General features: G+C 45.8%; 1 long non-coding RNA gene across 2 annotated transcripts in view; it reads left to right on the top strand.

Annotated features, from left to right (window-relative positions):
* The window catches only part of LOC120243346, a 34,501-nt gene extending 18,776 nt beyond the window's left edge, over positions 1 to 15,725 (top strand). The window contains exons 1-3 of one of the 2 annotated variants that reach the window (XR_005531277.1): positions 11,180 to 11,564; positions 11,992 to 12,127; positions 12,724 to 15,725. This is a non-coding gene — a long non-coding RNA (uncharacterized LOC120243346). Of the gene's footprint in view, positions 1 to 11,179; positions 11,565 to 11,991; positions 12,128 to 12,723 lie in introns of those variants that run through there. The other variant, XR_005531276.1, reaches the window with a different exon arrangement.
* The last annotated feature ends 11,055 nt before the right edge of the window (positions 15,726 to 26,780 follow it).

Genomic DNA, 26,780 nt, shown 5'->3' with positions numbered 1-26,780 from the left:
CTTCTTCTCCCCCTTGTTCCTCCGTCAAGTTCCTCCTAATCCTCCTATACGTGCAAACATATGATATTTGTCCTTCTCTGCCTGACTTATTTCGCTCAGCATAACACCCTCAAGGTCCATCCATGTTGCTACACGTGGCCAGATTTCATTGTTTCTCATTGCCATGTAGTATTCCATGGTATAGATAAACCTCATCTTCTTGATCCATTCATCTGTTGATGGACACTTAGGCTCTACAAACATTTTAAATATGGGTAAGTTTTGTTACATACACATTCTTATGTCCTTGATTATTTTGAGTGGAGGCTGTACTGCGGTGCACATTATTATTTTAAACATTATTATAAAGGTTCTAGACATTAGTTTTAAAAGTCTACCATAGGATTCTTGGGGAACAGTGTTCTATTATTCTTTCTCCAGAATTTATTTAAAAAGAATGCCCGGATTAAGGTTAAGAAATGGGATCCTGGGTAATAGCAAAGGTGGGACCTAGGAATTTACGGTTTGTAATGATGGCTCCTTGTAGACTTTCTGCTGTTATCTTGGATATCCCTCAGTGCTCACTTCACGCCCCGTGTTCTCCACAAAGCCTTCCTGTTCAGTGGCTAATATTCCACCAAAATCTGTTGAGCTGTAGAACTGGGTCTGGGAATGTGGCTGCCTGATCAGCAGCTGCACTGCCCAGGTGCCATGGACGGCCATCGAAGTTCTGCCCCTTGGAAAATAATTGGAAGTCAAGCGGCACGCCCCTCTCAGGCTTCAGCCTTAGACTACTGCACATGTGTTCTTTATACTCTTTTCCCTTTGGACTAGACCACTGAGTAGCTCATGACCAGCTCTGACCGCTCAGATGAAGACAGTCCCCTCCAGCATTGCAGAGAAACAACATGGAAGGAACTGGGTTCATGAGCGGCCACTTATAGTAGAGCAGGTCACCTACCTGGGCGCCGGGTGATCACGTGAGGGAGACCTAAGTCTCTCTGTTATTGAAACTACTGCGTTATCGATTTTTTTTTTCAGAGTAGCTAAGCCTTTAATTCTGTCTATATAAGCACTGGGACTTGAAGTGGAATGCTATTGCAACAAAAATCTAAAATATGTGTCATTGAATGTGGTGGTGGTAGAGCAGATATCATAGTCTGGAAAGCTCTGTTCTAGCGTATGAGACAATTAGATGAATGAATCCATGTTCTAATCTTCATTTTGATCAATGCTTGCCTCTGTTGAACTGTCATACGTTTGATTTGAATCTTACTTAGTTCTCTATGTGCTTAGTCACCATGTTGAAGGAGTACTTAGTGTGTCTTAATAATAATCCATTTGCATATTGTTTTATAGTTTACAAGGTACTTTTACATTTCTCTTAGAAAATTTTTATTTTTTTCATTATTTTATTATTATTTTTTAATGGTTTATTTATTTCTGAGAGAGAGAGAGACAGAGACAGAGACAGTGTGAGCAGGAGAGGGTCAGAGAGAGAGGGAGACACAGAATCCGAAACAGGCTCCAGGCTCTGAGCTGGCTGTTAGCACAGAGCCCAACGCGGAGCTCGAACCCACGAACCGTGAGATCATGACCTGAGCCGAAGTCAGATGCTTAACTGACTGAGCCACCCAGGCGCCCCTAGAAAAATTTTAAATATTTATTTATTTTAAATGTGCGCATGTGCATGCGAGAGAGAGAGAGAGAGAGAGAGAGAGAGAGGGCACACAAGTAGGGGAGGGGCAGATAGAGAAGGGAGGGAGAGAATCCGAAGCAGGCTCTGCACTGTCAGCATAGCCCAACATGGGACCTGATCCCATGAACTGAGACATCATGACCTGAGCTGAAATTAAGGGTCAGGCGTTTAACCGACTGAGCCACCCAGGTGTCCCAAAGTGCTTTTATATTTCTTGGTGCATTTACTCTTCTCAAAAATAACGAGATGTTGGGATTTATTTATCTAGTCAACATTTATTAGGTGTCTTTTATGTGCCCTACAATGGCCTGAGTTTGTAGATAACTTATCAGCCTGGGGCTTTTGTCTTAAAAATGATTTTGCTTAAGGACAAATTAGAAGGACAAATAGGAGTCTCAGGTGAGGGGCACCTGGGTGGCTCAGTCGGTTAAGTGTCTGACTTCGGCTCAGGTCATGATCTCATGGTTTGTGGGTTCAGGTCCTGTGTTGGGCTCTGGGCTGACAGCTAGCTCAGAGCCTAGAGCCTGTTTCAGATTCTGTATCTCCCTCTCTTTCTGACCTCCCCTGCTCACACTGTCTCTTTCTCTCTCTCTCAGAAATAAATAAAACATATAAAAATAAAAAAAATAAAAATTAAAAACAAAAAAGGAGTCTCAGGTGAAAATCACAGTCATGACACAATCATGGTAACCATCATGGCTACTTTTGCATCTACTCTCTCCGACCTGGGGCATTAAAGCTCCATTTATTGGACTAGCACTTCTTTATTCAAATGGCAAACTATCCAGAATCTCTCGAGGTTTGTAAAGTGTATTTATAAAATAATTCAGGGAATAATAATTTTTATTTATATATTTCCATCCATTAATTGTAACCCTGAAGTAAAAAACAAATTATGTTGATTGCATCCAGTGGGGCTGTAAGTCAATCTGTCGATGGTGAGTTCATCATATTCTGAGAGCATAGAAGGTAAGTGCTTTGGGCGGCAGACGTTGTAGACCAGTACCAACCTGAGAGAGACTGGAAGGGGCCCCTGAACAGAGGTTGGATTACACTGTTTCTTAGAGTACCTAATATAGCACTTTTGTTTTTATCATGTTATGACTCAAAGGCTGATGGATGATTTGATTTCTTCAGGGTCACTTTGCCCAGACAAAGAAGCAGAGGCTTGAAGACAGGCAGTGAGGGTGAGAGCAAAATAAAATATATAACAGAGGAGGAAGAATCACCGGGCGGAGAGGGAAGGGACAGGGTGGGTGGTGGGAGGGAAAGAACATGATGGGGCCTGAGCCGGGTAAAAGATAATTAGAAGGACTCGGGGCCTGTGGGGAGAAAGGAATAAAAGAAAACAAAACAGAAAAAGGAGAAGAGTTAGAGACAGTAGCTTTAGCCCAAATCAAAGTGTGGAAAGAAGAATGAGAACAAAATGAGAGATTCTTTTGGGGCTAGGTGCCTTTTAAGTGGAGTTTGGAAATGCATCGATGTTGAGACAGTGAGATTTAATTTTTTTAAATGCTTATTTATTTTTGAGAGAGAGAGACAGAGACAGAGAGAGCACGAGCAGGGGAGGGGCAGAGAGAGAGGGAGACACAGAATCTGAAGCAGGCCCTGGGCTCTGAGCTGTCAGCACAGAGCACGACGCAGGGCTCAAACACACAAACCTTGAGATCATGACCTGAGCCGAAGTTGGACGATTAATCAACTGAGCCACCCAGGTGCCCCAAGGTACTGAGATTTAAAAGACAGGGAATTGTGGCTCTGGGGTGGCTCAGCTGAATATTCGACTCTTGGTCTCAGTTCAGATCATGATCTCAGGGTTGTGAGTTCGAGCCCCAAGCTGGGTGTGCAGGCTACTTTAAAAAAAGGAGAGGCAGGGCAACAAAGGGGAAGTGAAGTGGTCGCCTGAGACGTCTCCTCCTTCTGTCAGCTCAGCACAAGGGGCCCTTGAGCGTGAAGGCTTGGGCTTGACTTCTGTCTACAAAGCGTCCCCCAGATCATCACTATGGTTTCAATTGGTTTTGAAGTGTGACTGAAAGAATTCTTTTGTTTTACTTCAGGCCGGCAGGTTTGCACTGTAACTATATCTGCTTTTCTACATCTCTGGTTGACACTGGGTTGACCTCTGCTTACCTCATTCTTGCTAAAAAGAAACATATCTAGTACCATCCACCTTTGTGATAAGAGCACAAGAAAACAAACAGTGGAAAGGCCCTTTAGAAGCAGATGACCTAGTCTTCGCCGTAAGAGCCACGCTACTAGAGAAGAGCCCAGGGACGGTCTGCTGTAGCTCTGTCACGAGAAGGGGGGACATAGTGTTTGAGCTCAGGGGCTGAGAGCTTTGTTCTGGGCACAGTTCTAAGCTTACCCTGACAAGAGCTTGCCATGTGTGGTAAGTTCAATGAATAAATAAGGTGAAATGTGATTTCTTAGCCTGTGATTCTGTTTCCACCCATAATTTCCATGCCCAGCTGAGGATCAGTGGCCTCAGGCAGATAGGCCACGTCATTAGAAAGAGCCTCCAGGGATATCCAGTTGACAGTTCTGTCTTCTCCTTGAATAATTAACCTTCTTCTCCACCTCCATCTTCCTTCTCTTGGTTTGACACAAACTACCCGAAGGTCACCAAAGCCCTCTAGGTTGTTCTAGGAATAGGATTTTGGGCCACCTCGGTGATGTGAGGCTAAAATACAGTCTGTGCCAGTGAAATATCAGGCACCCAGCATATTTTTGAGAAGCGTTAGTGACTGATGATTTTCCTTGTCTCTCACTTGCACAAATACCGTTGTCTTCAGTCAGGGAGAAGAGGAGATAAAGAAACAACTTTGAGTTTGGGAAATAAATCCTATTTAATTTATGTAATTGTTTTAACGTATGTGTCATAATGAATTAACTGACACATTGACGGAGTTGAAAGACTTTTGAAGATGGTTTTGGGTCTAGAAAGCCAAGTCTGAGGATTAGTGAATGTGTTGGAGGAAATAACGGTCAAGGAAGGAAATTAGAAATGACTGCAAATACGCAGAAGGGGGCTCCAGAAATGCGGATTTCTGAAAGTAGGTGAAATCCAAGGATTTGAAGGAGTGGAAAGCCTCCCACGAGGGAAGTCTTCCAGATGTCATTTCCATTTCATACCTTCACTTCTGTGCCGTCTTCTCTGTGAGCAGGCTTTCTCAGGTGATCTCACCCAGATGCATGGCTTCCTGATGCCCATGACCCAAGGTCCTTGAGCCCCAGCTTTGGCCTCTCCCCCATCCACCAGGCTTCTTCAACCACTTTCTGATAGTTCTCCTTGGGTAGCTAAAAGGCATCTCAAAATTAGCATTTAAAAAACATCTCTTTGGGTTTCACCTTCCTTGCAACTTTCTCTGCCCCTTCTCTCCAATGAACCGCCTACCATTTTTGACCGTATCGGCATTCCTGTCTTCAAAGGCGATGCCTGCTTCCAATTTACCATCAATTCTGTTGGCTCAACTTTTAAAATATCCATCCATTTCTTCCACTTGTTCCTGCTTCACTCTGATGTGAGTATATCAGATGTTGCTTTACTAAAATATTTGTCTCCCTAACTTTTGTCCCCTTTTCACTCTCGTTCATTCCCACATAACAGGGAAATGACACTAAAACATTGGGGCGCCTGGCTGGCTCAGTTGGTTAAGGGTCCAACTCTTGAGTTTGGCTCAGGTCATGATCTCACAATCGTTGAGATGGAGCCCCACATTGAGCTCTGTGCTGACACCGTGGAGCCTGCTTGGGATTCTCTCTCTCTCCCTCTCTCTCTGCCCCTCCTCCACTTTTGCACGCACGTGGTCTCTCTCTCTCTCAAAATAAATAAATAAATAAATAAATATTTAAAAACTCATAAATCAGAATCCATCATTCCTATTTGAAACCCACCCAAGATACTGAGCCCAATGACCGTGTGCTTGGAATAAATCTCCAAACTCATACAATGACCCATGGGTCACTAAAGTGATTCAGTCACCTCTTCATCCTCATTTCCCGCACTCCTGGTCACTTCTTAGACTGCTGCATTCGTTAGCACGTTCAACAGATATTTACTGGAGCACGTTCTGTGTGCTCAGAGCTTTGGCACTGGGGATGGGCTAGAGAACAAAGCACAAAAGAATTCCTGCATGCTCACAGTTTCCATTTGAGAGGGAAGGTGGGCGCTAAGGTATACACCCAAAAAGTCAAGCTAGGAAGTGACAAGTGCTATGGAAAGAGCTGCATAGGGCAATGGAAGGCTGCGGAGGTGTTCTGGTAGGCTAAGGTCAAAGGTGAAACTTGGGCAAAGAGTTGAAATCGGTGAGGGAAGTAGCCAAAGCAGGTGTTTGGGAGAAGCGTTCTGGGAGGGACAGGATCTAGAATAAAGGTCCTAACGGAGGAGTGTGAGTGCTATGTTATGGAATCTGCAAAAAGGCCCGTGGTCCAGAGGGTTCGGTGTGACTTGCTTCGCATTTATTAAGGATCTCTCTGGCTGCCATGTTGAGAATGGACTGTCAAGGGGCAAGGAGGGGTGTGGGAAGAGCTCTGCAGGTACTGCAACGCTAGGCAGTGGCTAGGGTGAGTAAGGGATGCCCCACCGTGGCCCCCCTCAGTGGAGGTACTTGAAGAAAGACTCACAGAGGGCCACGTAAATGGCCCTGGGACTGAATGCCTCTCTGAATTTTGCAGTACCCCTGCAGACCTTCGTCAGCCTCATTCCAGCTCTTTGCCATAATCTGAATCTGCGTTGTTCATGCCGGACGTGGTGAGAAAAGATCACATTCTAAGCTTATTGAGAAAGTTAAGTCACAGTTTCTTGCCTGATCACGTGAGGTGGGGGAGGGAAGGAGAAGTATCCCAGGATGACGCCCAGGGTTTTGGCGTGAGCAAGGATGGAGGTGCCATGATTTGGGGTGCAACCCTACCAAGAAAAAACTTTGTCATCAGCACAGTACTTCATCTGAGGGTCCGGAATGAATCCCAGGACAGTCTGTAGTGACCCGAGGCCGTCAGGATTCAGTCCCGAGCACAGCCAGGAATGAGAATCCAGTGCTTTATTAACTCCTTTTTAAAAAAAAATCTAACCTTGGATATCACCTACAATAAGCATTATTATGAACATTAGAAGAAAAGACTCCCGTTAATGCAGCTCAGTGGAATGGTAAGAAATCTGGCCTTCGACTCAGAAATCTGACTTCAAATCCTGTTTCGAATGCTTCAAACTGTGTGATCTTAAGTAAGTTACTTGACTTCTCTGGTTCTCCTTATCTAAAAAAAGAATGATAGCTATCTTACATGGAATTATAGGAATTTAAAAAAGGTGAGATATGTATTAATATGCTTGGAAGATAATAGAGGCTCAAAGGTTACTTAAGTGATATTCTAATTGACTTAAAAGATTCCAAATGTTCTCACTTGTATAAAAGAGTTTCCTAAACATACAAATCCCCAATGCAATTCATTTCAATTCTATTAAAGGAGATGCCTTTTGAGTTGATTAGAGGGTTTTTAGCTGCAAATGAAAGAACACTCAGTTAAAATAGATTTCAACAAAGAGGAAACATTATCTTATATAAGAAGAGATGCCGTTTAGGGTGATGGTATGGTTTCTTTGATACATTCTTCGGGGACCCAGTGTCTTTCTACATTTGTATTCCACTGACCCTAGGGTGCTGACTTCATCTTTGAGTTCTGCGTCTCGTGGTCCCAGGATAGCTGCTTTTTGGTTCTGCAGATCCCACTTGCAGGTAGCCTGAGGCACCCCAGGGAGAAAGAGCTCTCCTGAAAAGTTCCTATCAGACTTTGTGTGTGTCTCTCGGCCAGAGTTTCATTACATAGCTGACACCAAGCCTGTTGCTGGCAAAGGGGATTGCATTTGGCATTGATATCTTGGATTCAGCAACTTTCTCCCCAGAGTTGGGGAGGGGCCCATTTTCCACAAGCGTATGACCCCTGGTGCTTTGAACAAAAATAGTGTTCTGTTAGCAAGGAAGAAAGGCGGGGGAGGGGGAGGAAATGGTTGTGGTGTAGGTAACCAACAGCGTTTTTCACACCATCCTCATCTTCTCTGAAGGGAGGAGGGAGTCAGTGGTTATTGCCAAACTCAGATCAAGAATATGGCACGATGGCGAAGACATTGGAAATTACAGTTGTGTGGCCTTTATGCTCGGGCATTGACCATGCTTTCTTTTTTCAGTGTCATTGGTGACATGGCCAAAATACGTCATGAACACAAGGCAACAGCAATCTTAGAGAAATCGCTTTGATGAGTCTTCTGGCTTTGTTTTTATTTGGCTGGGTTTTTTAGACCAGTCCATTTGTCATGTGGATTGGACTGAAGGGACATAAAATTAGATCTTTACCCAAGGAAGGAGAGAAATTTTAATATATAGAGAGGGAACTAAAGAGCAAGTAGACACTCAGGATACCAATCCAGTAGAAGGAGGACTTAAAAGATTAGTTTTCAGAGTAACCAGAGTGGACAAAATGCTCATCAGTCTGCGATTTTCCTGTTACCTGGTGTCATTTTCTTTACTTCTAATATTAGCCCCTTATTCCTTAGTGTCACTTCATTTTATATCTGAAGAATAGCTTGTGTTTAATTCATTTGATGTTTTTTTAATAGTGTTTTAATCACTGTATATGATCATGCAATGCCCCGAGCACATTGGCTGGAAAATGGTTTATAAATAAAATTATTGTTATTATTGTTATCTTTATCTCTCCTAACAATACTCATTATATTAAGATTATATCTAGGCTAGAAATAGTTCAACATATGTGATTATATGTAATCAGTCTATTTTTTCTGCTTTTTTTTTTTAACACCGCTCTTGCACTCAGCTTTGTTCTTATCGCTAAACAAAATATTGCTTATAAGTTGTAAGTAACTGCGATTTGCTTTGAACAGTAATTCTTAACAGGTTTCAACAAGAGTCTGTTCCTGGTAGGACTGGGATCCAAGGAAACTCCTCGTTCCCAATGGACATGTATTGATGCTGGGTGTAGCTGTACGTGGAGATTGAACTTCTACTTGGAGCCCAGAATCCTGAGTGTTTCCAGAGGCTAAACCTATGATTGATAAAAATATCAGAAAAGCCAATATTAGCTTGATAATGGAAACGACTCATACTTGTTAGTACCGTCTGCACACGGACTAGGCTGTACTTGGCTGTGAATTCCCTACCATTGTCGGGGATCTAGTGGATTGTCTATCACGCCACTGATTTGGGATGTTGAGAAAAGAACTCGTATGTTCAATAGAAGATACTGTTCAGTGGCCTCCCAAGCAGATTCCCTTCCTCAGACTCTGCGTGCCTCAGTTTCTCTCTGTGAGTTGAGTAACAACGCTGACCGTAGGACCACCCATCCAGGGCCCTTCAAGGCCATAATGCAGTGCGCTTTCTCGTCAGCACATTTTGAAATGTTACAAAGAATATTATGATGCTTATCAGTGTTAAACAAGGAGTAATAGATGTCTGGAGGTGGCAGCTGGCTGGTTTTGGGGGAGGTTCAAGTGCAGATCAAGGTTTACGTATCTGATTCTCTATGTGGGTCAAAGTGTCTCCCTCTTCTCTGTGTATATTAACCAGTCTATATTATATAACATTTTCGTAAGTGGGAAGTTATAGTAGTTAAAGGTATTACTGTGAAGGCCACCACCTGTGCTTCTTCACCTGATGGGTGATTTTGCCAAAGCAGGTGTCTGTTGGCATCAGAACTGGCCAGATAGGAGCATCAACCATGCAAACGCATCCTGTTAGTCAAAGAGGCACAGATGCAACCAGGCAGCAGCCCACCGAGAACGGTGCAGCAGTAAGAGGTGTTATGTTGAGGGCGAAATCTGAGGCCCGAATGGGAAATCTGAGATCACTTTGCCAGACTCTGGGGAAGGACAGAGATGATGGTGACATTTGAGAGGACCATCATCAATTAAGCAAACGAAGAAACAAAACCAAAAAAAAAATGAAAAGTGTATTTTTGGTTGTGAAGTTTCCAACCCAGCTCAAGTCCAGCTTTTCCCATGAACTCTTCCTGGGCCATGCCTTCCAGCGTTGAGACCTCTGAGTTCTAGATGGTCTAGGAAACCCATGTGGTCCTGAAGTACTTATTTGATTGCTATTAAACTATTGCAGTCTTAGAAGGGAGCTAGCTGTCAAAACCTTTAAAAAATCAACAAGTAATTTTTTTTGCAGCTATTTATTTTTTGATACAGTTTCTTTTTTTAATGTTTTATTTATTTCTAGGAGAGAGAGAGAGAGAGACAGCGTGAGCAGGGGAGGGTCAGAGAAAGAGGGAGTCACAGACTCTGAAACAGGCTCCAGGCTCCGAGCTGGCAGTCAGCACAGAGCCCGATGCAGGGCTCGAACCCACGAACCGCGAGATCATGACCTAAGCGAAAGTCGGACGCTTAACCGACTAAGCCACCCAGGTGCCCCTGCAGTTATTTTTTTTGTAATCGTCAAATTCTAGAAAGGATTTTATGTATCTGTCTATATGCATATATTTTTAAAATTCGTTTTGTTTTAGGAGCGCCTGGGTGGTTCAGTTGGTTAAGTGTCGGACTCATGGTTTCGGCTCAGGTCATGGTCTCAGGGTGTGTGAGACTGAGCTCTGCCTTGGGCTCCGCGCTGATGGTGCAGAGCCTGCTTGGGATTCTTGCTCTCGCTTTGTTTCTGTCCCTTTCCCACTTGTTCTCCCTCCCTCCCTCCCTCTCTTTCTCCCTCAAAAATAAATAAATAAACTTAAAAACTGTTTTAGGGGCCCTGGGTAGCTTAGTCGGTTAAGCGTCCGACATCAGCTCAGGTCATGATGAAGCGGTTCGTGGGTTCGAGCCCTGCATCGGGGTCTGTGCTGACAGCTAGCTCAGAGCCTGGAGCCTGTTTCAGAGTCTGTATCTCCCTCTCTCTCTGACCCTCCCCTGCTCACGCTCTCGCTCTCTCTCCTAGAAATAAATAAATTAAAAAAAAAAAAAACTGTTTTAAAAATGAAATTCGTTTTGTTTTTAAGTCAAAGTAAATGCCTTCTGGACCTCTCTCTCTGTAATTTTTTAACCAGACCTCTACTACTCTTGTTTGAGTTTGCTCACTCCTACGAGGTGCGGTCTGTTGAAACGGACAAGCCCCTGCGTCCTAATCCCTTGTGCCGGCAGTTTTCTCTGCAAGGCCACCGTCGCCTGGGGTAGCTGGCTCTAGGCAGACTCACGGTAGACCAGATGCCCACCTTCTTTTTGTGGCTCTACCTTTTTCAAGTGTATCTGGAAGAAGGCCGTTGCTGAGTTCTGCTGCTCAGTGTGTTTGAGGTCATGCCAGGTATTGTCCTTGTTCTCAAGAAGAGGGTAAGTGTGCAAACAGGGGGTGGCTTAGCACCAGGCAGCACAGAGCTGCTGACACGCAGGAGCTGTGAGATGCCCCTTTGGCAGGGATGCCGTATGAAGCACCCACCTTCTCAACTTGGACCAGCCATGAACAAAGAGGCCACAGGATGGGTGCTGACTTAGGTAAAGGGCTTCCTCCCTCTAGTTCCATTCCCTCAAGTTTTTATTCTTCTCCTTCTTGATAAATGGGGAAGCATGGGTGGTGGACAAAAAAACAAAGAAACACACACATACACACAAATGAACAAACAAACAAATCCCAAACCCTTCATTAGTCCAACACTGTTGCATGGCTCCTGGAACTTCTCACATTTGGTCTGTCACCTGTCACTTAACTCCTGAATGTCAGACCAAAGGAGGAACCACAAGCCAGGTCCCCCCCCCAGCCCGGCTACCTTATGTCCCAGGAGCCACGAGAAACGAACAGCTTCATTTCTTCTGACTGAAGACTATTTGCTGTAAAATTCTTGCCTCTGACCGGGTTGAGCAGTGACAACGTCGGGGTAGAAGCGTCAAGGAAGAACGGTCAGATGCAAGTTTTTAAACGCTGCTCTCCCTTAGTGTTTAGGGCGCCCCACACATTTGTTAGGCCTGCGGAAGTTCCTTTTTTTTCAGTCCAGTGGATTTTCTCTTACGTATCTAATTTTTATTTTTGAGTTCTTTTTGAATTCAGATGATTCGACGTTTCTTTTTCACTGTTGAGCAAAATTAAGCTAAAGGTTTCGTGTATCTATATTGAAAAAGACTTTCCCTTTGCCACCTAGTTCTGTGCTACTTTCTAGAATAATTACAAATCTTTGGTTTTGTGAAGAATGATGTGAGTTGATTTATCCTAAATTTGATAAATTCCTTTTCTGAATAGTTTCCTTCTCATAATTTCTTTCCTGAAAGTTGTCCTGGAGCTATAAGCTATAACTTATTTATTTATTTGCTTGTTTATTTATTCCGTTAGGTAAGTAAAGCTGGGCCAGTTTAATCTTTCAGGGGCCTTCGAGGGGCTTTGAAGAAAGGATCCCACTTACTAACTTTGAAAATTGAAAATAATGCTAATGGACATTCCCTGGTTTGCAAAGCAAGCAAATTAATTGGTAGTTATTGAAATTATTACTTGTCATTAAACTTTTAATTTCCTTCAAATGGTTAGGTATAACATAAAAACTTGTTAATTCTAATATTTAGCTAAGTGTACAGTTTATTAGATTTTCTTGTTAATGTTTTCTATATCATAGTTTAATTTTCTGTAAGTGTGTTCCTTTTTTAGTTTTAATTCTACTTGGGCACCTAGGTGGCTCAGTCTGTTAAGCATCCAACTTTGGCTCAGGTCATGATCTCGCAGTTCATGAGTTCAAGCCCTACGTCGGGCTCTTTTCTGACAGCTCAGAGCCTGGAGCCTGCTTCAGAATCGGGATCTACCTCTCTCTCTGCCTCTCCCCTACTTGTGCTCTGTCTCTCTTCTCTCTCTCTAAAATATAAATAGCCATTAAAAATTTTAATTCTAGCTTCATGCTATATCTCTGTGTACTCACTACCGCAGCAAGCTCTGGGCTGGCCATGTGGTAGGCGGCCAACACGTTTGTCGGTGGGCTCATTGACAACAGTGTCCAGAGAAAGAAGTTGCGGCATATATTCAGAACATCTGCTTTCTGCCATTGGTGATTAACTGCTGGTCTTTTTATTTGAGCAGCTCGTGAAGATCCTGATGTGACCATCCTAGACAGGATGACAGAAGATTTTTAACACTGGAACATTCCTTTGTGGAGTTTTAAAAACTTCAAGTAAATCTTTTATAGGATAAAGTAGAGACTTGAACTTTCATTTCTCTAGGGCAGTGTCTCAACCTTGGCAAAATCACCCTTTGGGCCAGATCATTCGTGGTTGCGGAGGGCAGCCTGTGCGCTGGAGGAATTTCTCCCTGTGTTCTATTCTCCAGGTGCCAATAGCAGCTGTGACAACCAGAAATGTTTCCAGATGTTGCCAAATGTCCCCCTTGGGGGGTGGGGGGCGGACCATGATCACCCTGCTTGGGAACTACCCTTCAGGAACAGAGTCTACACTGGAAGCGTTGAGATGTAAAGGGCCAGCCGGAAGCCCCTAGATTCATGCTGTCTGCATGGAATCTTTCTGGCCTTGTGGGGAGGCAATCCCAGGCTGCGTGGATCTTAATCCGACGCGATGGGGTGGAAGTAAAGGCAATGGATGAAGGTGTCGCTGTGTTCTCCCTGCTCTCCTGCCTCTGTCTTCCTGGAGGAGGAATAGTCAGGGCTCTGTGCTGAGTGTCGCCAAGACTTGCCTGGTGTAAAAGCTGTTTTCCCAGAGCTGGGCTCGCTGCCTGAACTCTGGCTTCCACGGATCAGGCTGCTTTGTCCAGAGCTCACACTTGGTGTCCCTTCTATGACGCTTCTATGGGAAAGCATCATTTTTCCTCCTGGGGACCCTTCAAGAAGAAGCAACAGATGCAGCTTCAAAGCAACATTCAGAAGTTCTCTTCTCTCTGCCTGCCAAAGTCTACTTTCCTTTTTCCCTCTGGTCTCCAAGTCCTAGAGTGGCAGGTGACCGTTTAAACTGGGGAAAGATGACACCTCTCATCAGCGGGACACTGGACCAGACCACGTTGCTGAGCCCCTGCCGTGGGGGTAGAGGAGGAAGTGTTAAGGGTGCAGCTGAAATTCTGAAGAGCTGCCAATCAGAGGCACATTCGCTGAAACTTCCCACTGACCCAGATACTCTGCTATCTTGAAAGCTTTATCTTCTAAGACAATGTTGACTAACAGTTTTTCTTTTATTCTGCCTCCTGTTTTAAAAGAATAACAAATAAGCTTAATTCTTCACCAAATCTTCAGCAAATGTCTTTTAATCCAACGCAATGGTAGTTATTTTAAGAAGGCTGGCAGAGGACTGTGGCGGTTTTCTATTTTTCGGTCTGGGCTTTTTTGTTGTTGTTGTTGTTGTTGTTTTCCTCATACAGAAGCACTCAATCACATTTAACCTTGGCTTGCACCCAGCCACATTGACTTTGTTTGCACAGAACTGATATAACTGCCTTCAGCTCTTCTATTCTCTTTTCTGTCTTCCTACTAAGCCTTACAGTTTAAATAACAGATTAAAACACTCCCCGCACACACAGAGGAGATTCATAGATACCACGGATCTTTGCTCCCTATAACTTCGAGGACTGGATTCCACACCCAGGCTGGGTCTGTCGGAGGCAGAGAGTGGCTGATGGAAGCACCACGCTTGAATGGAGGGAGAGTGCACCTGGGGAAACCACCTGATGCTTGAATGGAATGGCCCTCGGAGGAGACTCCTTGGGCAGCCAGAGAGAGAGACGCGCTCCCGAGGTCAAAGGGATTGGGGTATTCCTTGCCCCGCAGAGGTGCTGGCGACTCTGTTCTCCAGAGATAAGAGCAATCTAGAGATTCTTCATCTGTGTTACCGAAGGGACGGGCTCTCTGCATACCTCCCGTGGGGCGTCCTCTGGTTATTATCTGCCCTGTAAGACTGGAGTTTTGAACCGGTTCTCCAATGCTCTGGTGGCCCCGAGATTATTTTTCTCACCCCTCGGCCCCACCTGACTTCTTTTAAACAAGTTTTTTATTAGAAGAACATCTTGGGTTTAGAGAGAAATTGGAAACATAATGCAGGGTTCTGGTCTACCCCTCCCCCAGATCCCCCAGTTGACATCTTATGTTACTTTGGGACCACCCCCACCTCATTTTAAGAGCTCATTTTCCTTTCCACTTGGAAGGAAACCACAGAATTGCCTACTAATACTAGTAATGATTAGGATCCATAGGATACATTCGTGTTTTACCAGTTGTTTGACAACGTCTGACTGGGGTTTGTTCTGTTCTTCATTTTAAGAGGCAAAAGTTTGTACTCAGACCTATTGTCAGGTGGGCAAACTGTGACATACGAGACCGAGCTGGCTTTACTAATGAAGTGTGGGCAGGGGGAGATCAGACCTCAGTCACTCCTGCCAAATCCTGGGGTCCACGGATGAGGCCATCTCTACAATCCAAAAATCTTAGCAATTTCCTCCTGGGTGATCGGAGCCATTTTATTTCAGATTGCCTTCTTTTGCATCAAACGGACATCGCTAAGGTGAGTAAATGATTGGACGGAATTCATAGAGTTCTTGTCCATAAAATGATTTAAAAGACGTGTTAGAGAAAGAAGCCATGAGAGGTGGGTAAAGCTTGGGCTGATGTCTGGTGCACAGTAGTTATAAATAACATTGCTTTATCAAGATCTATTTCTGGATGTGGGAGAATAAATAATGAAGCCTCTAGAGAACGCTGAGTGGCAGATTTATTTTGCTAACAAAATAAAGTGATTATAGAGAATTAGGAAAGACTGAGCTTGGAAGGCCTCCCTGCCATGGATAGACTCCAAGGAGGTCAATGTTCTGTTTGTCTTCTTGAAGGTGCAGAAATAAGGGCACGGATGAGGGACAGCAGTTATCAAGGAGCTGTCCTCTTTCACTAAGAGTGCATTTTTGGATGAGGAGAGAATGGTTCACAGGAAGCATTTGGTTCACAGCCATGTTCATTTCCAATCTGAGTCCACTCTCCATTTCAGATGGAGGTCTTAAATATGGGACACTTGTGTGTAGGTGTTTGCTTACGCACACCTTGTGGAGGTACATGCCCTCCCCTCCCTCTCCTTCTTCCTCTTCCATCTTTCCAATCCCAGGGCCCCGCCTCTGAAAGATCTTGCTTCTGCACCTAGGAAAAACCCCGGATGAAATAAGAGAACTCTGCTAAGGAGGAAAGATGAAATTGTGGACTTTCTCCATTACCCTTGGATTATAGTTAATAAAATGATTCTTTTAATCCCTGAAAGGAGGTTTAAATCAATAGCAATAGAAACTAACCATGTGGCCCCTGGTCATAAACCTTGTCTCACCCCAGGAGAAGAGTGGGAACCAGTGTACTATAGACTTTTGTGCTTTTCAGAGGAAAACAAAACAGAAAACTTAGCTCGTCATTCTTCTCAAGGAGCTTTCACTGGGAAATACATCTGGACAGAACATTCTCGTTTCATGTGTAATGAGATCATTACACAGATCTTAGGTTCTGTAGGAATCCAGGTAGAAGCAAGTTGAGATGGTAGTTAAATGTGGCTCAACTCAAAATGAAATTGGGGATCAGACAGTGACATGTGAATGAGGGCTGTTAACTGAAATGGAGAAACTAATCTCTACAGTGAATGTTTATCAGAGTGGATCAGACTGATCTTCAGTTGGGTGAAAGGTACCCTGTCTCTACCAGTTCTCCATTTCAGTTACTGCTGTGTGAAGTAAGGGCCACAGTCTAACGCTGGCTCTCTGTTTTAGCCCTCCATGGGGCTCTCCAATGCCTCTCCTATTTAATCGTTCTGTGATTGCCCGTCTTCAGGGCCACGCGTGTTCCCTGACATCATGGCGGCCGGCCGGGTCTTTCCGTCCGGGTCTTTCCGTCCGGGTCATTGTGGTTATCATCACACTGCAGTTTGAATACTGGTGTTACTGGTTAGCCTGGGATAAACTGCGAGTGTTGTAACTCTAATGAAGACTCACGTCTCAGCTTGTTAGGTGGTGGGTAGCGGGGTTGCTTAACACAGCACTTCAGTTCAAAGTGAAGGCGAGAGGGAGTGGAGATCGTAGATCATAGATCACAGAGCAGATGTGAACCCAGAAATGCCAGCGTTCCCCACTTTGCAGAGCAAACTTGCAGGCACACGAATTATCGATGGGACTCACCAACATGTGTGCAGGGAAAGTGAAGCCAACAGAGCCATTGGAGGACTCCAGCCAGCTCATAAGAAGCTTATAACTCCTTGGCAATTTGTTTAACTTGGGAGTTATTGCAAAGTCAGAAAGGTATTGGGCCCCAGGGATATTGGCAAGGTTGTTGGGAGTCTCCCACTGTGAAAAGCAAGCTTTGCTAATGGGATTTTTTTTTTCTTCAGGTGTTCAGTGTTGAGTTTTTCAGGCCAAGACTTCTGGAAAAAGCAACATTAATCACCTTGGCATGTTAGGTTAATGGGACTGGTGGTTACAAAAACTCCCCTATTCTAGTATGTTCTACTAAGATCTTCCCATTTAGAGGATCAGATTCATTTATTCATTTATGTGTCAGTAAACAAATATTGGTGGAGGTCTTGCGTGTGCCAGAGGCTGTACCAAATATCCGAAGACAGATCTTTCTTCTCTGGTCCCTGACCTTGTGTCCTGTGTGCCGACCTTCTACTTCTGTGCCCTCACGTCCCCTGTTTCTTTTCTCAACTCCTGATTCTGGAATTCTGATTTGAAAGGTATGGAGAAGATCCTTCCAAAGAGAAAGAGGTTGAAATTATTCGTGGCTTATGTATTTATTCATTTAAAACATATTCATTAAGAACCTAGGATAGGAATAGGTAATTGGGGCAGACTTTCTACAAAGGAAAATTTGCCTTATCCGCATTCCACAAAATAAGCTGTTTTTTTATTTTTAGAGAGAGAGAGGGCGCAAGTGAGCATGGGCAGGGAAAGAATGAGAGAGGGAGGGAGAGAGGAGAGGGAGAGCAAGAGCGAGCGAGTGAGAGAGAGGGAGAGAGAGTGAGGGAGAGAGAAGTGGGGCTCACGGGGACTAGTGTTCTACCTGAAGTGGGTCTGCAGCTCACCAGAAGTGGGGCTCAACCCCACCCGACGCGGGGTTCTAACTTACTGACTATGAGATCATGACCTGAGCCAAAGTCAGATGCTTAACGGCTGAGCCCCTCAGGTGCCCCACAAAATAAGCTTTCTTAGGCTGAATTTCTTGGACATTACAGAAATAATAATTGATTGCTGTGCATATCCTGGGGTCCAAGAGACATCTGAATTTGTGGGATTCATACTTTAGGGTGAAGAAAAAATTCAGAAGAGTCACTCTTTTATGCTTCTGGACTGGGAGGTTAGATGGGGGCAATGCCTCTGATTTAGGGAGGGTTCCCAGGGACCAAACACACTTTCCCCCTATTTTCACCACTTTCTCTGTATCCAGTCGCTAGTTGAGTCCCTGTGACTTCATGTCTACAATGTTTTGCATATGTGTCTTTTTTTGTTTTCTTTTCAACTGCTGATTGCTTCTGTCCAGACTTTTTATTGCTTTTGCATATATATCATTACAGTAGCATTCAGGTCAAAGATCTCCTTATCTCCAAACTTTCCCAGCTCTGGATCATTTCCCACACCGCTGCTGGACTTTTTTGCTGCATTAGATCAGCCCTCTCCTTCAAAACAATACTATTGCCTCTTGAGCTAAGAGGAGCATCCCAGCAGAGCATCAAATACTGCATCTAAACAAGCCTGGTTGTTCAGAATGTGGACTCTGGGGGCCCCTGGGTGGTGCAGTCAGTTAAGCATCTGAATCTTGATAGGGGCTCAGGTTATGATCTCACGGTTTGTGAGATTGAGCACTGTGTTGGGCTCTGCACTGACAGCATGGAGCCTGCTTGGGATTCCTTCTTTCCTCTCCCCTGCTCACGCCCTCTCTCACACTCCCTCTAAATAAATAAATAGACTTCAAAAAAAAAAAAAAGAATGTGGACTTTGAAATCAGAAACACCTGTGTTAACATCCCAGCGGGGCCTACTGAGCTTCAGCGTTACCCTCTGAAAAATGGGGATGACACCCATACTTCAGTGAGTGGGAAAGGACACTTGGGGGCTCGTATGCCCTGAAGCCTTCTTCTTCTTTCTTTTTTCTGATTCCTCTACAAGCAAACATTTTCCTCCTTTTAATCGGCACCTTGTTTGCATCTGTCTCAATGCTCTCTGCTTTGTGCTGGGCTTGTAGTCAGTGCCTCACTGTCCCTCCTTCGCCTTCCCCCCGCCCCCATCTGGCTGTGGACTCCTCAATGGCAAATTCACCTTTGCCTGTCTTCTCCTAGCGCAGTCCGCAGCGGAGGATTCTGGGAGTCGGCTTGTTCATTTGCCAAAGGTTGGCGTGGACTCCTCTGTGGCTGGTTGAGGTATGGCCATCCACGATTGCAGCTGTTTTTGTACATAAGTGTTTGCCACAGTGCAGCTTAGGGTTTTTAAAGGCAAGGCGGTGGCTTGTTTGCCTTTGTATCTCTGGCACACAGATGCTCAATACACAGGAAAGAGTCAGTAAATATTAGCTGAATGGAATCCGCAGGGGTTAAATGACAGACTTATTGCATTGTACATCCTGATTCTCAGGCTATGACCTTTTCAGGGCTCCAGGCTGGTTCACTTCCTCAGCCTACATTCTTCATTCTGGACGCCTGAGAAAAGTTCCGGCTGATAACTGGGTAGTTAAAAGGACTCTCGGGGCGCCTGGGTGGCTCAGTCGGTTAAGCATCTGGCTTTTGGGTTCGGGTCAGGTCATGATCTCCCAGTTTCATGAGTTCGAGCCCCTGTTGGGCTCTGTGCTGAGAGCACAGCCCAGAGCCGACTTGGGAGCCTCTCTCTCTCTGCCCTTCCCTCGTTTGTGCTGTCTCTGTCTCTCTCAAAATAAATAAACTTAAAATAAACTAGAAGGACAGAAAAGCTCTGAGCAGGAGAAATCACTTATCCCTGGCAGGAAAAAAAAAACAACAACCCAACAACAACAAGAAAAAAAAAAGTGATTACATTGATTACATTGGTAGGTGGCAAAAGCCACATGACACATATACAGGTGTACCAACAGTCTCTCCTTCCTCAATATCAGCTCTGCGGTACTTGAGAGGCGAGGAAACTGGGTCCCATTGCCATATCCTGAGCGTAGTGGTTAGAATCGCTGGCAGGGTTAATAAAGGCTGTTGAAGTTAAACTTCCGTTAGTGGTTAACTCCCTCCTCTCTTCAGGTTCCTGTGAGACCCCTGACAGATGCTGTGAGCTGCAAACGTGTCCAAGCTCTTTAATTCTGTGCATGGTGTCTACACTCGGGGGTAAGGCGGAGGGCTGAGGGGAGAGCCAAGTTCACGAGGAGATGGTTTCGCAGTTCTGTACAACTCAGAGCTCCTCCGGGCGTGTGAATGAGGCTGGCCCCCGAATGAGAAATGCCAAGTACGGACCCGACATAGGAATTCACAGCACTCAAAGCAGGGACCAGTGAATGAACCCGAGGGGGGAACAGACTCACACTTTCAGCTGTCGCTTTGCCCGAGTCCGTCGTCGTCCCAGATGGGACGTTTTCTGGGTCTTGGCATCCGTGAAGTGATGGAGACCCTTCACGTCCAAGGCTCCTTCCTAAACTCCGCAGGCCAGGCCACATTAGCAGGAATGGACCGCGTCCTTGCCAGAGACACACAATTGTGGGAGGGAATTCTGTTTGGCGCTGCGCTCAAGTGTTGCCAAACGATATTCCTAAAAGTTTTCAAAAGTCTGCAGTGGGATTACAGGGCTCGCAGAAGCCCCTGCCAGGCCTCGGACACAGTGGGTGGGATGCGAGAAAGACCTAGGTTTGAATAAAGGTCAGTTGTTTTCCCGATGAAGGACGTTGAGGGACGTCAGTGAGGTAGTCACCAAGGGCCCCTGCTGGAGACACCCCCTTTGAAGCTTTCTTATCAGTAAGATAAGGTCGTGGGTACTTTTCTTACTGGGCAACTGTGAAAAAATGTTTTATGTACTGGATTTGTCTGGATTCTCCCGAGAAACGGAACCAAGTGAGGGGGTTTGGGGGTGTGTGTGTGTAGAGAGATTCATTTTCAGGCACTGGTGCAGGTAGCCGTAGGCGCCGGCCAGCCTGCACTTTGCGGGCACGGCAACCAGGCAGAGCCCCTACTCTGTGGTCCTGGGGCGCAGTTCCTTCTTCTCAGGGGGGAAGCTCAGTCTTTGTTCGTAAGGCTTTCGACTGATTGGGTGAGGCCCACCCACATCTTGTAGGATAATCTGCTGTACTCAAAGTCTGCTGATTTAAATTACATGTAAAAAAAAGATAGGTGGGGAGACAGAGACAGAAACAGAGAGAGAGAGAGAGAGAAACACAGAGAAAGAACATAAGGAGCCAGAGGGAATGAGAGCTCTCGGGGGCCCCTGCGTCTGGCTCAGGCATTTTCACACACAGTGTATTTAATGGGTAATTTTATGTGTCAGTTTACTAGACTGTGGAACCCGCTGTTTGGTCACACAGCCTAGACCATCTCTGCGTCTTTCTGTCAGTCTGCCTGCCTCTCTCCTTCCCTCCCTCTTCTCTTTTCTCTGTCTCCCTCTCCCCATCATATTAGTTTCTTCTATTATTTTGGTTTCACTTTCCTGACCATGGTCACGATTTTCTGCCTCCTTGTTGCCTGCTGACTTTGCCTTTTGTGCTGGCCTCCTTTCCACCCAGGCTGACCTTCCCTGCGTCCTGCAAAACACACTCCCAGAGCACCCCGCTGTCACCGGGACAGCCCCGACGCTTGGTCCTCAGCTTCCCGGTGCTTCTCCTCCGGCCCGGAGCTCAGCGTCGTGACGAGTCTGCAGTCTTGGGTGTGGTTTGGGGGGGGGGTCTCCCCTTCTTGAGATGGGTGACCACCCAGCCTCAGAGCGCAGCCCAATCCCAGATCAGACTCTTGCTGGCTGCCATCCTGCTTGGCCCACGGCGGCAGGCTGTGTAGCTCACAGGTTCAAGTGCGCAGAGGGGCAGTCCACGTGGCCAGGGCCATGGCGTCGTTCAGGGTCACGGGGTGGCGGGGTGTGCTGGGGGCCCCCCAGTGACACTTGCAGATCACATACGCAGTGAGACCCTGTGCTGCCAGCGGGGGGAGTGAGTCTTCAAAACAGCAGCAGCCTGCACAGTACTGAGCGATACTCAGATAATAAGAGAAGTATTCCCAGTAGAGATTTGGTGGCCCCTGTTCTAATTTTACATCGGAGGAAAACTACCCCCGAAAGAATAAGGAGAGGCGGGGCACCTGGGTGGCTCGGTTAAACATCTGACTTCGGCTCAGGTCATAATCTCACGGTTTGTGGGTTCAAGCCCTGTGCCGGGCTCTGTGCTGACAGCTCAGAGCCGGGAGCCTGCTTTGGATTCGGTGTCTCCCTCTCTCTCTGCTCTCAGACGACTGTGCACAGCTGGCAGCACCCACTCGCTTGCTAAGAGCATCTTCTAACTGCAGTCTGTGCTTGCGTCTCGCCCTCAACCCCAAACAACAACAACAACAAAAATCCCAGACCAAGCTAATAAAAAACAGAAAACAAAAGCCTCCCCACATTATTTTTGCTCAAGTTACTTCAGACATTTTGCTAAATTTCACCTCGGTTTGAGTACATAATAGGGTGGCAAGTTTATTTCATCAAATCTATAAAATGTCTAGCTCTACAGTCTTGAAGATTTGTTTCCCCAGAAACCCCAGATTTAATTTTACTTTAAAGAACTGCATAGAATAATTTCTTTAGAGTATAGCTTTTTTTTCCCTATAAACACTGAATTACACTCTGCCTGCCCTTCCCACTGAAATTAGTCCAACGTGCAGGGATGACGTGCAGTGTTTTGTAGAACTTGCTATTGGCAACGGGTTAAGGCATCACAATAATGTAAATCGGCCGCAGCAACAGTATTAGCAAACGCATGTGTTGAGCACCTACCGTGAGTCAGGCTTTTACATCTACTGTTTGTACTCATTTTTATAGGTTCAGGGATAAGCATGATTCTGACGTACGGGTAGAAAGACTGAGGCTCCGAAGCCCAACAGCGAACACCCAGGACGGTGCACTGGCTCCCAGGCTCGCTCACAGCTGAGCCTGAGCTCCGTTCCCGAGCCCTCTGCTCCCTAGTGCTCATTGCACTTGTCATGAAGGAGCCAGTTGTACCAGACTGCGTGTGTCTTCCTTTCCAGTGTGGGGCACTTGTCTCCAAGGCCACCTAAGGCAGAGCACTGTGTGAAGACGGTCGGACAGAGAAGGGCAATTTGGGAGAGTGTGGAGAAGGCGAGGACTTTGGATTTGGTCTGACCACTTCCCTAAGTGACTTTCTTTTAAAAAAAAATCTTTTTAAATATTTATTTTATTTTTGAGAGAGGGAAAGAGAGAGAGAGACAGAGAGACCCAGATAGAGACAGAGAGAATGAGTGGAGGAAGGGCAGAGAGAGGGGGACACAGAATCGGAAGCAGGCTCCAGGCTCTGAGCTGTCAGTGCAGAGCCCGGTGTGGGGCTGGAACTCATGAACCATGAGATCATGACCTGAGCCAAAGTCAGATGCTCAACCCACTCAGCCACCCAGGTGCCCCAGGAGGACTTTCTTATTTGGAGTTGCCACTTGACCAAATTCTGTCGTCACACACATCAAGGCAGTTTTGGGGAGAGAAAATTGAGGACTATCTACAGAAGGTGGGGGTGAGGGGATTTTGAAGAAAGAGGTCTCGCTTCCAGTTATCTATGGCTGGGTGACAAACTCTCTCCGAACTTAATGGCCTAAAATAATGGCATCGTATCGTTACCTCTTTGGTTCTGGGCCCTGTTCTGTGGTTCTCACTCGGTGAATGTCATGAGAAGCTGTACCACTGCCGTGCTTGCGCACAGAGCCGGAGAACTCAGCATGAGGCCTGCCGCCTGATGCCTCCTCTTTGGTCTCTCCAGGTTGTTGGCTTCTGGAAAATCAGAATCATCTCATGGTGGCTCAGGGCTCCCAAGAGGTGCAAAGAGATGGACAGCGATGCGGAGGGAGTGAGACAGGGGGAGAGAGAGCCATGCAGACCCACGTGGCCTATTGCCATCTAGCCTCAGAAGTCATGTGGCATCACCTCGTCCCATCTGCTTCCTCGCAGCTGTCCCCAGGAGGGAGATGGGAATAGAGACCCCACTTCCCACTGGAGGTGCGGCGAGGTGCTGAAAAGACCAGGTAGAATCAGAACTACCGCCGCCGACATGTTGGGGAAACACGCTCTGCTAAGGGCAGTGTCGCTTCGGAACGAACTGCCTGGCACGTGGGGCTCTGTTTTCCACTCAGGAGAGACGATGAGTTCAAGCGGCTGAGCTCCAAGAGCCTTTGCGGCTCGCATACCCAGGGGTCCCTGCGAATGAGTCCGTGCATCTGTCACAGTACAGGCCGTAAGGCCGCCGTTGCTGACAAAGTCCCCGGAAACCATAGGCTTCACAGCGGCCACTGTGCAATCCTAGTCGCATTTCAACAAGTCTGAGCCGAAGACCGTGCCCTCCGTGGGTGTTCCTGGAGGTCTAGATGCAGAGCAAGTCTGTTCAAATCAGTGCCTTTAAGGATGGAAGGATACGATCATACGAATGTCGCCTAACCCTCCCATCTCCCAGCTAAGAGGATGGAGTCTCACAGGGTGAATGCATAGACCCGCATCGCCTTAAGTGAGATGCTTAAAACAGGAAGGTCCTTACAAAGAGCCCATGAAGAAGGGGACTGATTTTTAAAATCTGGGCATAGGGGAAGTGGTTAAAGAAAATTTATCCTGGAAAAAAGAAACATTTGAATATTATTTTTAAAAATATGTGACTATGCTTCACATGGAAAAAAAAGAGATTATATATTTGTTTAGAGATTTAAATGATGATTTAAAAGCATGTCTGAAGTTTGGCCTCTTGATACGGTCCAGCTTTTATCTCCAAGGATTTTGTCGTATGTTACTTGTGCCTACAATATGCTCCAGAGTTTTTATTAAGTGAACGATGCACTCTTTAAATGTAGAGAGAGTAGGAAAAATGTCTCATATTTATTTTGCACGGCTTTCTAGCACCAAGTAATGTTCTGGGCACAGATTAGATATATCACAGGTATTTATCAAGTGATACTTGGTCATTGTTCGATTCTTGATGGATGCTTCTATGTGCTGAGTCCTTTATGCTGGTTGGGACCCACAAGACAGAGCCTAGGTGAACAGGATTGTGGCACTAATGTCCCCCCAATGAGACCTTTTATCCACCTACTGCTCTCATGTGAATGACTGCACCTTTGCAGATTAATAGAAACGATATCCTTGTTGCCTTTGATGCCAGCAAGCTCCTTCCAGAAGCTGGGCTCTGGTCTCAAGGGCGCTCGATGCTTGAGGGCATCCTCAGCCCCTGGTCTCAAGGGTGCTTGATGCTTGAGGGCATCCTCAGCCCCTGGTCTCAAGGGCGCTTGATGCTTGAGGGCATCCTCAGCGCCTGTTTCCCAAAGGATGCTTCTCACTCTCCAGGAAGGAAGATGCATCAGAGGATTTGGTCTTCTGTGATTCGGGTCTCGTTTCCTCAGCTCCATCCTCAATGTGGGGCTTGAGAGACCATAGGAGGGGATGGCGGGGGGCACAGGCCAGCAAATAAGTGGGACCTGTGTCCCAGAAGTTGGGCTGTAGAATGCCACCTCCCAAGGCAACCAACTTCCTGGTGTGGTAACACCCGCGTTTTCATTGCAGAGAAAATACAGCCGCCCTACGTGTGGTTAACGGGATACAATCAGGACACCTTCGGCTTTCCAAACTGAGTGTGACCCCGGAAACACCATTTCATTTGACCTGCTCGCCATCTTCTGTTCTCCCTTGGCCACGGGCATGTCTAATGCCGAGAGTCCGCTCTCCCTCTGCACAGCTGTCCTTGCGCCCAATGGCAGGGATTTCTCGTGGTTCCCGAGCACAGGTGAGCTCGGGGGGCAGGTGCGGCAGCTGTTCGCGGCTATGCTCGAGGTAGTGCAGGTGCTTCCCGCACGAGAGACACAGCCGAGGCCAAGGATGTCCTTCTAGCGCTGTTTGTGGCCAAGGTTGTGGCCCACGGCAGCCAGTTCATACCGTTCTCCTTTCTGTAGACCTGGGGCTTTCGGAAAGATACACCTGCCAATTGTGAAAAACTAAATAGCTGAATGCGCCTCGATCATTCAACCGTCGGAGTACCTCACAAAGAAGTCCTTTCCCACTTAGGACACTCATCACTACCATTATCATCCGCCTTAAGTATTCATATAATGACAGCAGTATTAAGAAAGAGTGGATGAGCACAGAGCCACATTTACACTGCCGTGTTTGGTTATAATTAAAGCAGGCTATTTAAAGGGACAACTGAAGAATATTATGGCTCTAGATTATCTTGTCTCTCCTCTGCCCCTGAAATAGTCAGTTCAATAAATTAATTTACAAAATGATCATGTAATAAAATCTTAAACCAAGTAGTTATGATTTAGAAGCATGTCTGAGATTTTGGCTATCGATAGAGACCAGTTTTTATTTCCAGTCATCTGTGTGTTTTAGTTTTGCTTACAGTACATACCCAAGCGTTTTTATAAAGTGAATTAGGTACTAAATATTGACTAGATATTTGACTTTGCTCCTTGTATGGTCGATGTTAGGTAGATGTAACGCAAAGCTCCAGTTGGGTCTTCTTAATGTGGTGAAAATTGCAGTGATTTAGTCATAATGTTCCTTCCAATTTGCCAGCCGTATTTTATGGGCACACGGCGGGCTTCACTCTGTTGGCTGTATGTTAAAACCATATTTTGTTAATTAGAGGCCTATAATAAATACATCACTCATTTTTATGGTATATGAGTCCCCTTGATTCAGAAAAGTTTGACATCTGGCTCCGATTAGGTCTCATGGTGTGGCTGTGGAAATTCCCCGACCCTTTCTTCACCTGTTTGGGGGAAAATGAGGATGGAAACTTACATTCTGCAGAGAAAAGTTGAAAGGGGGGGTTTGATCATCACAAACAGGGTTATTTGGGATGAATATAGTAAGCTGAGCAAATATCCATGGCATCAGGACCCTGGGGAGGATTTTTCAGGGCTTGCAATATATTATTCTTTCTTTCTTTCTTTCTTTCTTTCTTTCTTTCTTTCTTTCTTTCTTTCTTTTGTTGGGTCGGTGGAAAATATCAAG

Source organism: Hyaena hyaena, unplaced genomic scaffold (assembly GCF_003009895.1).
Source record: "Hyaena hyaena isolate Hyena2069 unplaced genomic scaffold, ASM300989v1 scaffold_338, whole genome shotgun sequence".
Classification (NCBI taxonomy): Eukaryota; Metazoa; Chordata; class Mammalia; order Carnivora; family Hyaenidae; genus Hyaena; species Hyaena hyaena.
The sequence above is the reverse complement of the archived record's forward strand: the minus strand, read 5'-3'. Positions and strand labels throughout refer to the sequence as shown.